The following is a 10482-nucleotide window of genomic DNA, read 5'->3' on the forward strand; positions in this document are numbered from 1 at the left end:
CTCTCAGGAGGAGGTGTGCCTTCAGATGCCTGATATCAAGTTATCCATCTTTGATGAAACATTTTCTCTATTATTTTCAGAAACTCGGACAGCTTTAAAATTGACTGCCTGAAATGACAATCAAATAACCATGTTACATTCTAATGAAACAATTTTTCCTACAAGTGAATGCTTATGGAGCCCTTGATGTTGCTTCCTGGTGTGAATAGGTATTTTGTGTCAGATGCCCACCTGCAACACCATCAAAACTTTGTAGCAGGCACAACTTAAATCCACAAATACCAAAGGCTTTGTGACTTTGAGTAATATCTGACCCAACTGATCTCTGATGTAATCTGTCACCTTGTGTATTCTATTACATTCCATCCTTACAAAATTGGTTTTAACTGATAGTTTTAATTGTCCATTCATATGACAAATCCTATCAAGTTTAAGTAAACCACTTCATATTTCTTCTTGTGCATTATTATCTTCTCTCATTAATAAATACTCAATAGAAATGCCTCTGTGTTTGGATTTATCGTATGTGGGACACCAAGAAAAGTTCCTGGACGTGTATGTTTTGTATCAGCAGTGGTCTCTAGTTTTGGAAGCCTTCTAATTGGAATCAAAAGGAAAATTTTGTGGACTCAGATTAAACCACTTCTTGCAGGTGAACTATTACATGTTAGTTTTAAATTAAGCTAAACAATTATATTTAATTCATAAAACACTTACATTAGTTTAATATTCAAACATTCATTCATTCTTCCTTTTAATCTGTATTCTACCAAACAAAGAGAGATGTCTTTCTGCTTACCCATCACCCTGGTGTCCATTCACCTTACATTATGCTCTCTGCTCCTCACTTGTTTTACCATGCTTATCTTCCCAGGAAGGATATATCCAGAGGAAGGAAGACTGACAGCTTCGTCACTGTCTCTGCTGAAGGCAGATTTTTGCAGCAAACTTGTATCTCATAACATTGTTTTAAAGTATAAATATGTCTTTGCCATCTACAATTTGACTCAGGGGCTGCTCCCCCACTTCCTTCAGACAGATACTTAAAAAAAAAGAAAGCTTTCTTCCAAAATTGCTGCGTATTTTGTTTGCCACTTCAAAAACATAATCCCTACTGTTACAACAAAGGTTTATATGACTATTCTTTTCCAACCTCCAAATGCTAAAGTACTTGTGTGTATATGGGCATCTGTGTGCAGGTTGCAAGCCTTCACAGATGACAATTTCACGTCATAAACATTCTTATCCCACAATGCCTGATCTATGACTGTCCCAAAAAGATAAACTCCTGCCAACTTCTTCAAAGCTGCCACATATTCAGAGAGCACTCACCCTTCTAGCTGATTTCCCTGGTGTAGTTTGTATCATTCTGCAATAATGTTTGTTCTAAGAACAATATATCTCCTCAAAACATCAAGCTTTTAACCCAGTTTTTGTGGTGTCTGTCAATACTCAGTCAACTTTTCTCCTAACTCTGGTCACAGACACTACCTTATGTTTTTCTTCAGTAGAAATTCATGAGAAAACAAACCTTAAAGTTTTTCATTTTTACCAAATAAAGCTATTTTCATTGTTTTTCTTTCAGACAGGTTGATTCTTCCTTTTGTAGACAGTCCCTGATGTGATTCTTTGAGGGGCAAAAAAAACCCCTGCAGAGCTCTTAACTGATTCCGACCAATGCTGGATTCCTCACCAAGTATTCCCTTTTGTATAGGGAGGGGAATCTTAAAACTCCCACCTTTGTTCCTTAGCAAAATGCTAACTTAATAGAGAGTCGTTCCTAGGAGAGATCCAACATAATTCAAGCACAGGAAAACAGCTCTGGACACAGCTTTGTAAACACAGCCTGACTTAATTAGAAGCATCACAAGTTGCAGCAAAGCTTCATTTCTAGATTTGTAGTGTTCCCAATAGCTCAAGCACTGGCAGGAGCACAGACACAAATTCCACCTAACATGTTCCTTCAGTTTCACCCAACGGCTTCCTAAGCTAAACTCTCTCATCATGTATCTCCCTGGAAATGCAAATAATTTTTCTCCCTTTAGATCCCTAAAGAATGTTCACCCAGCCTCCTTCCCCCTTTCCCTCCTTTCCTAAGCACTCCTGCCTTTCTTAGCCAAAGTTTGCACTCAGACCTTTAGGGATTTTAGAACCAAGAGTAATTAATTTACATTTGATGGTTTTGAAATCCATCAGCAATTCACATATTGTGTTTGTGATACAAATATACAAGAGAAAATCTGAAGAGGCTATGAAGCATCTGCATACAAGCTAACAGCACTCTGATTTTGAAGCACGCTGAGGTTCAGGTGTCTTGGCTGTACTTGTGACATACAACTTAAAAATACCATCTGATGGGTGGCATGACAAGAACTGCCCCTAAACAGGCTAGAAAGCCTTACTCAGATTGAGGATCTCAGAAGGACCTTGTTCATTCCACCCATCCAATTCTCTCCAGTGTTGTATAAATCTTTAAATTCCAGATGCAGAAATTACAAATACTCCAGATATAAAGATAATGTTGCACAAACATCGTATTCTGTTTGGGATGTCAAAGTTCCTATTGCACAAGCCCAGCCACTCTCAGTATCATGTTCATACTTAGGGCATCATAGATCTTGCACTTCAGGTGAATAAGCCGCCTTAAAGCCTTATGAAAAGGCTTTTATCCTTTGAAAATTGTAAATTACCCCAAAAGTTTGCTTATGTAGAGTATGATTACCAGTGTCATAGCGGATGTATGTGTGAACACATATTTTTTCCTATAAGGGAACTTTAGCATGAAACCTACTGTTTCATTATCCCATGCAGTCTGAGCAGGTTTTTTTTTTTATTATTGGCTGACTCTCTTGTATCCTTTTAGAAGCTGAACAGATCAAGAGGCATAGCTAAAATAATTCTGCCAAATGTGGAGAAAGATTAATTCTTTCTCAGTAAGAAAAGAGATGGCAACTTTACCTAGGAAAAGGTGCAATCCCAGACCACGACATTTCTGGTGAAACAGCCCTAATCATTTTTTATGAACGGAGCTTTTTTATTTGATAGTAATAAAAAAACCAATTAGAAATAAAATCTTGGTCTCCTCACAGACTAGATGTGACAGGCTAGAAAGGTAATATTTATACTACACATGCGCAAATACTGACATTCTTTCATAAGGCATTCTGGATATTTTACAACAGATCTATTATTTGCAAAATAATTTGCAATTTTGAATCATATATTCCTATTTATAACAATTTTTTTGTGCACACACTGGCAAAATCCCAATAAGCAACCCACTGTAAAACTTACAAGTGTAAAAAGAAATATTTCTCTTCGTACAGATTTAATAAACAGACTAGCATTTCTTTCCACTGTTGAATATTGTGATTAATGCTAAAGTATTCTGGGTAATCGTGAAGGTGAAAAACCTGAAGCTTTGCAGCATTGTAAATTACTTAAGAATAATTCAACTTGAGTAAATTATCCATGATACTTTCAAATGACAAAGATATCCAAATCATCTACAACGCTGACATCTTTAATGAGTCAAGGTTATTTTACCATTTAGCTTACATGTGAAAATCAATAGATAAGCTTTCTCTTTAGCTTTCAGTCAAGTTCAGACATGTTAGAAGCTGGGGGACTTAAAGTTTATTTGTGGTCCTATCATACACAATAAAAATCTCAAGAGGGTTATTCTGATTTTACCTTTGCTTGACCTCAAAATTTTACTAGTTTGAGGTTTTAGGATGTCAAATATATGTCACACCCGATCTTCTGTTGTCAAACAGTTTTCGAGATATTGTACGTAAACTTGTCTTTTAAGGTGAGTAGTAACACATTTTCCAGGTCTTGTGGTATGAAATGAAATGCAGATTTTTGATTTAGCCGATATAGCTGTGCAAGTTCATATTTGGAACAGGGACACAAGATGCATAGCTTAAACATATAAGTCCTACATCTTTTTTTTCCTTGCCCAGTGAAAGGAGATACTATATTCTCCTTTTAAGACCTTAATCTTGATAGAGCACATCCTTCACCATTGGTAATGCTGCTTCAGTATATCCCATAGACAAGGAATTGCATGCCACTGGCTGGTCTGCCATGCTACGTTTGAATCTCCTCATCTTAGCAGTGAGAAATATCTTCCCCAGCCTGGGGGAAATCCTTGGTTTCTGAAAAGGATGGAAGACATTCCTTATGAATGAGTCTTCATAAAGAATATACTTCTTGGGAAGACCAGAAGCATAAGTAAGTGCACCCTTGCAAGAATACAGCTTATTTATACTTCTAGTATCTATGGATGTAATGCAACCAACCAACTATTGTATATTTGCAACCAACTACTACCAGCCTGCTGTTCTTGGAAGCAAAAGAGAACATATATCAAAGATAGTTAACAAACTCTCCATTGACACACACAGAAGTCCAATCAGTATATATAAAAAAAAGCATGGTGTTATTCAAAAGATGTGGACTACTGTCAAGCTTTAATCCCACAGTTCAGACCAAGCTAATTGCAAATGTGGGGAAAAAAATCTGCAACACTATTTGTCAGGTGCATTCTAAATCATGTATATTTGATGTCTAATTTGTACATGACACACATAGGCTACACTTGTGGCTCTGGTTGATGTCCCTCTCTTGCTCATACACAAAAGAAGGACACCTATTATTCAGTCCTGTACATTCTTGGTTTTTTTCAGGTTTTTTTTTTTGTTTGTTTGTTTTTAATTTTCCTCTATCAGTTAGGCAGTAACAATAGGGCTCAAATGATGCCTTTCCACTGCTTTTTCTTTCTTAACCAGCTTCATTACTTTATTTCTCTATACATGCTTTTGAGCTATGTCTTTCATTACGATGTCCACCCAGAGCATTCACGTCTCTCCTCTGGCTTTCTGTCCTAGTAAATATAATCATAAATGGCATCCTATCCAGACACTTCTGGATGTCTAAAGAAATGACCATAACAGCATTTCTAAAACTTTGTTAGTTCTTGCCCTTATCTTTTTCTTTAATACAGTATTTTGATTTCTATTCCTTTAAACTAGCTCACTTCTGCAGTTAATATCCTTTGTTTGACAGCTTTGGTCATTTTCCACCATTCTGGCCCAAGCCACAATTAGTATCATGACAGTGGTCAGATATATGCTGCAGTTGCTATCACTGACTGCCCCTGCTCTTCCACTCAAAACTGCTATAATCACTGACTAGAAATACTTGGGAAAGACTGAGATAGGGAACAGTTTTTGCATTTGTATGATTAGGAGCAGTGTGTTGTTCTAGGCTTATTATTCCATAACTACCAAAATCCTGTGTAAGACCCTTGCGATATAATACAGAAAACAGTGGCAGCAGCATGCAGCGGACTCTGTCTTTTCCAGCCCAGACTTCCACGCTTTGCTTTTTCTGTGGAGGAAAGATGTTGCAGCGGTGATGACTTCAAGACATGTTGAGATAAATATCTCTGGAACTCAAAATGCTGAGATCTATAGGATTTATATCAAAGCCTGTTGTTTTTTCTAAAGCACCAAAAATATGAAAAATATTTTACATCCATGTATATGATTTCTTTGTTATTTAAGGAGTTTCTGAGAGAAGATATAAGGATGCTCAAAGAAAGCAAAGGTAATTACTGTTTAGAGAATTAGACTTCAGTATTCCTAAAATATATCAGCAGTGCCTTAGGTGAAATGACAGGTGACACTGAAGACTTCAACTGTATCTGACCAACACATACAGATATAGAAGCATTTATTGGCTTGTCTCAGAGGAATTTTGTCCATATGGGTTCAAACCCTCTTTGTCTACGTTTCAGGCATTCCAAATTATGATATGTGGCTTCAGTACATGACTTGAGGCAGGACGAGCTTGATTAACAAGGCTGAACTAGTCACAAGACCAAAGAAGCTAAGATGAATATACTTGGCTTACTATAAAATGTAGCAGTTTTGCCTTTTTTTTGCATGTTTGCCTTTAGAGAGGTAGATGGCAAAAGAAACTCAGATAGTACCTGCAAAGGAGGCACAGATTCAGGTGCCTATCTCCCTTGGCTGTTTCTCTTTACTCAGTGGTACCACAAATGGCATAGTCCAGAGACACTTTCCCCAGTTAAAATGTAAGATCTGTGTATGCTACCCTTGGATTGCAATGATCAAAGCATCTGTGATCAACTCAAATGAGCATAAAACAGAGTCAGATTTCTATTTCCAACTCTGCCAATGACTGTGTGATATTGTCCCTTTACCTTTGTCTTCTTTAACCATCTAAAACCAATATGGTTTGAAAAGTGCTTTTATCTATACACAAAGGGGAAACAGTGTAATATTTATGGGAAGCCTGTTCATCCAGTTTATATAGCCCATCACCGGGTTGTGCAATATAAGATTTTATCTTCACACAGACATATTTTAATAATTATCTTCGGTGCCTTTAGATGAAGAATGACAAAAACTGGCCTACTGTCTCAATATTAATGTTAAAATTAATATAGGCTATAAGATACAATATGACAGGATTGCAGGAATATTCTGCAGTGATGGCGAAATTTGTGGTATCTCTGACAGAAATGGTATTAAAGAAAGCCCATTGTGAATCTATTCATTGCTTGTCACATTGTAGAGAAAATGATTAATTATACAGGCACAGATATTTACTCGGTCAGTGTTTTTAGTCCTCCATTACATTAACAGTAGCTATATGGACTTTGAATGTACTACTTGGGAAAGAGACTTTGCCTTCAAGCCTGGCAAACCAACTGGCCTGCTGCACTCATGAGCCTCAGTTTCAGCCCTGAGGTATCAGGTGCCAGAATCTGAGAAGCAGGAAGCACTGACTCATATCACCTCTTTCACACGTTTGGACCTTGCTACCTCTAGCCAGCGACCAAGGGAGTACCATTCTGCTTGGAGGCACCAGCACCCCTTAGCTGGGTACTTGGGGTCACTGAAGCCCGCTGGGGAAGTGGAAGGGAGGAGAAAAAAAACCCCAAACCACTCAAAAAGCCAGCACCATTATCCATTGGTAGGTAGCAATTAGTAGTGCCTGTTACCTTACCATATCATAGGACCCTAGTCTCAATGGAGAAGCAGCAACTAATAGTATGACCTCCCAGCTGTGAGTATTCATTTTTTGCTCTGGGAGGAGGCAGGTAACAGCGTACCACCCATGTGAATTGGGTGCTTGTTGATTCCTCAGGCTGGAAGAGAAAAGGCGTGCACTTGTATTTGGGTTTCTGCCTCGGCTGGAAGGCTATGCAGTTAATTGCTGCTTACTCTGTGAGACCAGAGCCCAATTGTAGAAGGGCTCCTCCCTGCCTCTGTTCCTGGGACGCAGCAGGCACCAGTCTCAGCTTGCAGGTAGCCCTGTAAACTCATACTTCTCAAGGATGGGAACAGATCTCAGCAACTCATCCCTGCAATGCAGTTAGGAGAATCTCCCCACACAGCCTTGTCTGCACTGTACAGTTTGCCTCTGTGCTTGAGAGACACCAAGGACTGGGCTGAGTGGCTCCACATCTGGGGCTCGCGGTTTGACTATGTCAATGGCAAGTGAGAGCTCTGAGAGGGGTTTAACAGTGTAGCCAGAGTGAAATGTGATCGTGCTCTGAAGTCTTATGCCTCCTTGTTTTACCTAGTGGTGGATTTGTTTGGTCTTCTCTTTTAACAGTCAGGTTGGTTTGGTAGTGGCCACAGGACAGTTTGGGGAGTTCAGCCATGTTTTCAAGGGTGATTTTTAAGTAGCTGGATTTGCTCATAACACATATTTCTGTAGCAAGTTAATGGTGACCTGTAAAAAACCTTGATTTTTTTGAAACTTGAAGCAGGTGCAATGGAAGTGTTACAAAAGGAAGAAAAGTCAGAAGATTTCCTCTGAAGTTCTATGTAGAATTGACTTTTGTAACATTCATATCATATCCCCTAGCAATACATAGGGAAAACATGTCTTTTTCAATATGGGCAGTGTTGAAAGTGCATACAGTTACACTGTAAATGTTATATTCCTTTTTTGCTTTGTTTTTTGTTTGTTTGTTTTGAATTTTTTTCTGGGTTTTTTATTTGTTTGATTGTTTTGGGTTTTTTGTGTTTTTTGTGGTTTTTTTAATTTTTTTTAAATTTTTTTTTTGTTCTGAGACACATTTATGTTCCCCTTAATTTGTGTCCATATTTAGAAGAATGAAATTATTTTGCTCAGCTCTACTTATATCCCTAACATATGTATTTTGATAGATCATAGAGGCTTCATCTTTGGACAGATAAGTATTCAGGGCTTTGTAGCTCCTACTTTAAATAGCTTGCAGCCTGACAAACAGTAAAAGCTCATGCAAAGAGAATGAAAAATTACCATCACTGACTCACAGATGAAGAACTAAAACATTAAGGAATTAAATAGTTTTTCCAAGACTAACACAAAGAAAGGATTCTAAAATGTGGCAGAGACAGGAGTTTGTAAACCAGATCTTGCCAGTCTCAGTCTTGTACCTTCCTCCCATCCCAGTGAGATCTGGTTTTAATCCCGGTCTCGGCACCAGAATTCCAGTGGGAATGAGATCTTTCTGGGAGTCAGAGTTAAAGATGTATTCCAGCAGCATGCTGTGCTAAGTTGTGGTCAGCCAATCGAATATCAAAGGGATTAAGTCTGTGAATCATTTAACGGGAAATTTCTCCTGCCTCAGTAGCATTGATGTTTTAAGGTGTGAAATTCAAGAACGGCTTAGTTCTCCTTTGGTCAGACAACTGCTCTGTAGCCTGCGTTATCAAGAGGCAGTCAAGAAGATCCCCTTGGGTCATGTGGCTGGTGTACATTTTTGTATTACCATAGTAGGCTAGTTTTAACCTGCAGGATGTAATCCTATTTACCTCACATGTGGTTTATGCCCAAGGAGCATGTGCTCCACTTATATATATTATTTGCATTACCAGAGTACTTGGCAGCCCAAATCATAGACCAGGACACTATTGTTCTGAATGCTACATAAACATATAGCAAAACAATGCCCTCCCCTTCATCCAATGGCCTTATAACAAAACACAGCAGATAAGATTTACACAAAGTGGGGTGGGGAACAGAATTTGTCAGCATAATAGACTATGACCTTAGGATATTTGCAGCCTGTTGTCAACATTTTTGTTTATATTGCTGAAAATTTTGAAAAGGAACTTTCAAAGACATTTGAGAGTTACTTATGGCTAGGGAAAGCATCTCTCAGGTAGCAGGAATAGGTGGAAGAGTAAATGGCAGAAAATGTAACAAATAGGCAATGAGAATAGGTATCACGGGCTGATGGGAAGTAGAAGTCAGTCTCTCATTACTGAATAGGAGAAGTCAGGTGGGAAAGGGATAGTCGAGAGAAAGAGTTTTGAGACCAATAACAACTTGTATTTAATTGAAGTACAAAGGGAGGGGTGATATGGTTAAGATTTAGTGTGACATCCTTGGTTACAAGTTGGGCAAGAATGCATTCATCAGGTTTTGAGAAGAACAGCAAAATGAGGCTTGGAGAAGGTTTTTTGTTTGTTTGTTTGTTTGTTTATTTGCAGGGGGAGGCAGGGATAGGAAATAACATTTTAGAGGTTAATCTGAAAATATACAGTGGGGGGAAAAAACTAAAGCAAGGCTGGAACTGGTGAATGTGGCCAGATTAAGGGCATGAGTTGCAGGCAAGATGGTGATTTTGTTCAGAGTCACCAAGAGAGAAAGCAACAGGAGAAGTTTCGGATGGAATTATGAAATATCTTTTAATAGCCAGTTTATGCTTGAGAATCACAGGGTCAGAATGAAAGACTAAGTATGGGCAAAAGAATGCAGGTCTACAAATGAATAAAGTCTATACATTTTCAGCAGAAAAATTGCTGGTTCAATGCAATTTTGTGAATGAAACTGCCACAAAACCTAGAGGGAAAAATGTTTAAATATAGGTTCCATATTGGGCTGAAGTAGTGAGCTGGTAAGAAACAGTCTCAAATAATAAAACAATGTCTGAAACTGTTCAGCTCTGCTTTCCCATCTCAGTAACAGCAATTCCCATTACGGGTTTCACAGCATAGCAATGAGGTGAATGGACCCATATCTATGATATATTTTACAAAACAGGAACTTCAGCACCCACATTTATTTTAATTCACAAAATAACGATCGAAATGTTAACAGGTCTTGAAGCTGCCAGTGTTATATCCAAACACACAGACCTCAGTGATCCAGTAACCCATGAATGAGAAGTATTGTTTATTTTTTTTAGCTAAGGTGATAATTTTCAGCCATTGGTCATTCTGAATGTACAGTGTTTCAAAACTATAGCCCCCCTGGAGTATCCAAGGTGAAATAAAAGCAAATGTTGGAAATCTTCCAGTTCTTATGAAATGGAACAGCTTTCTCTCATCAGCTCTATTTATTATACAGCTCAGGAGCAAGCCTGGATTTCTTATCATTCCTCAATTAAAACAAAAATTGGTGTTAAAAATATTCTTAGTCAAGCATAAGGTACATAACCTTGTAAAA

Source organism: Gymnogyps californianus, chromosome 2 (assembly GCF_018139145.2).
Source record: "Gymnogyps californianus isolate 813 chromosome 2, ASM1813914v2, whole genome shotgun sequence".
Lineage (NCBI taxonomy): Eukaryota > Metazoa > Chordata > Aves > Accipitriformes > Cathartidae > Gymnogyps > Gymnogyps californianus.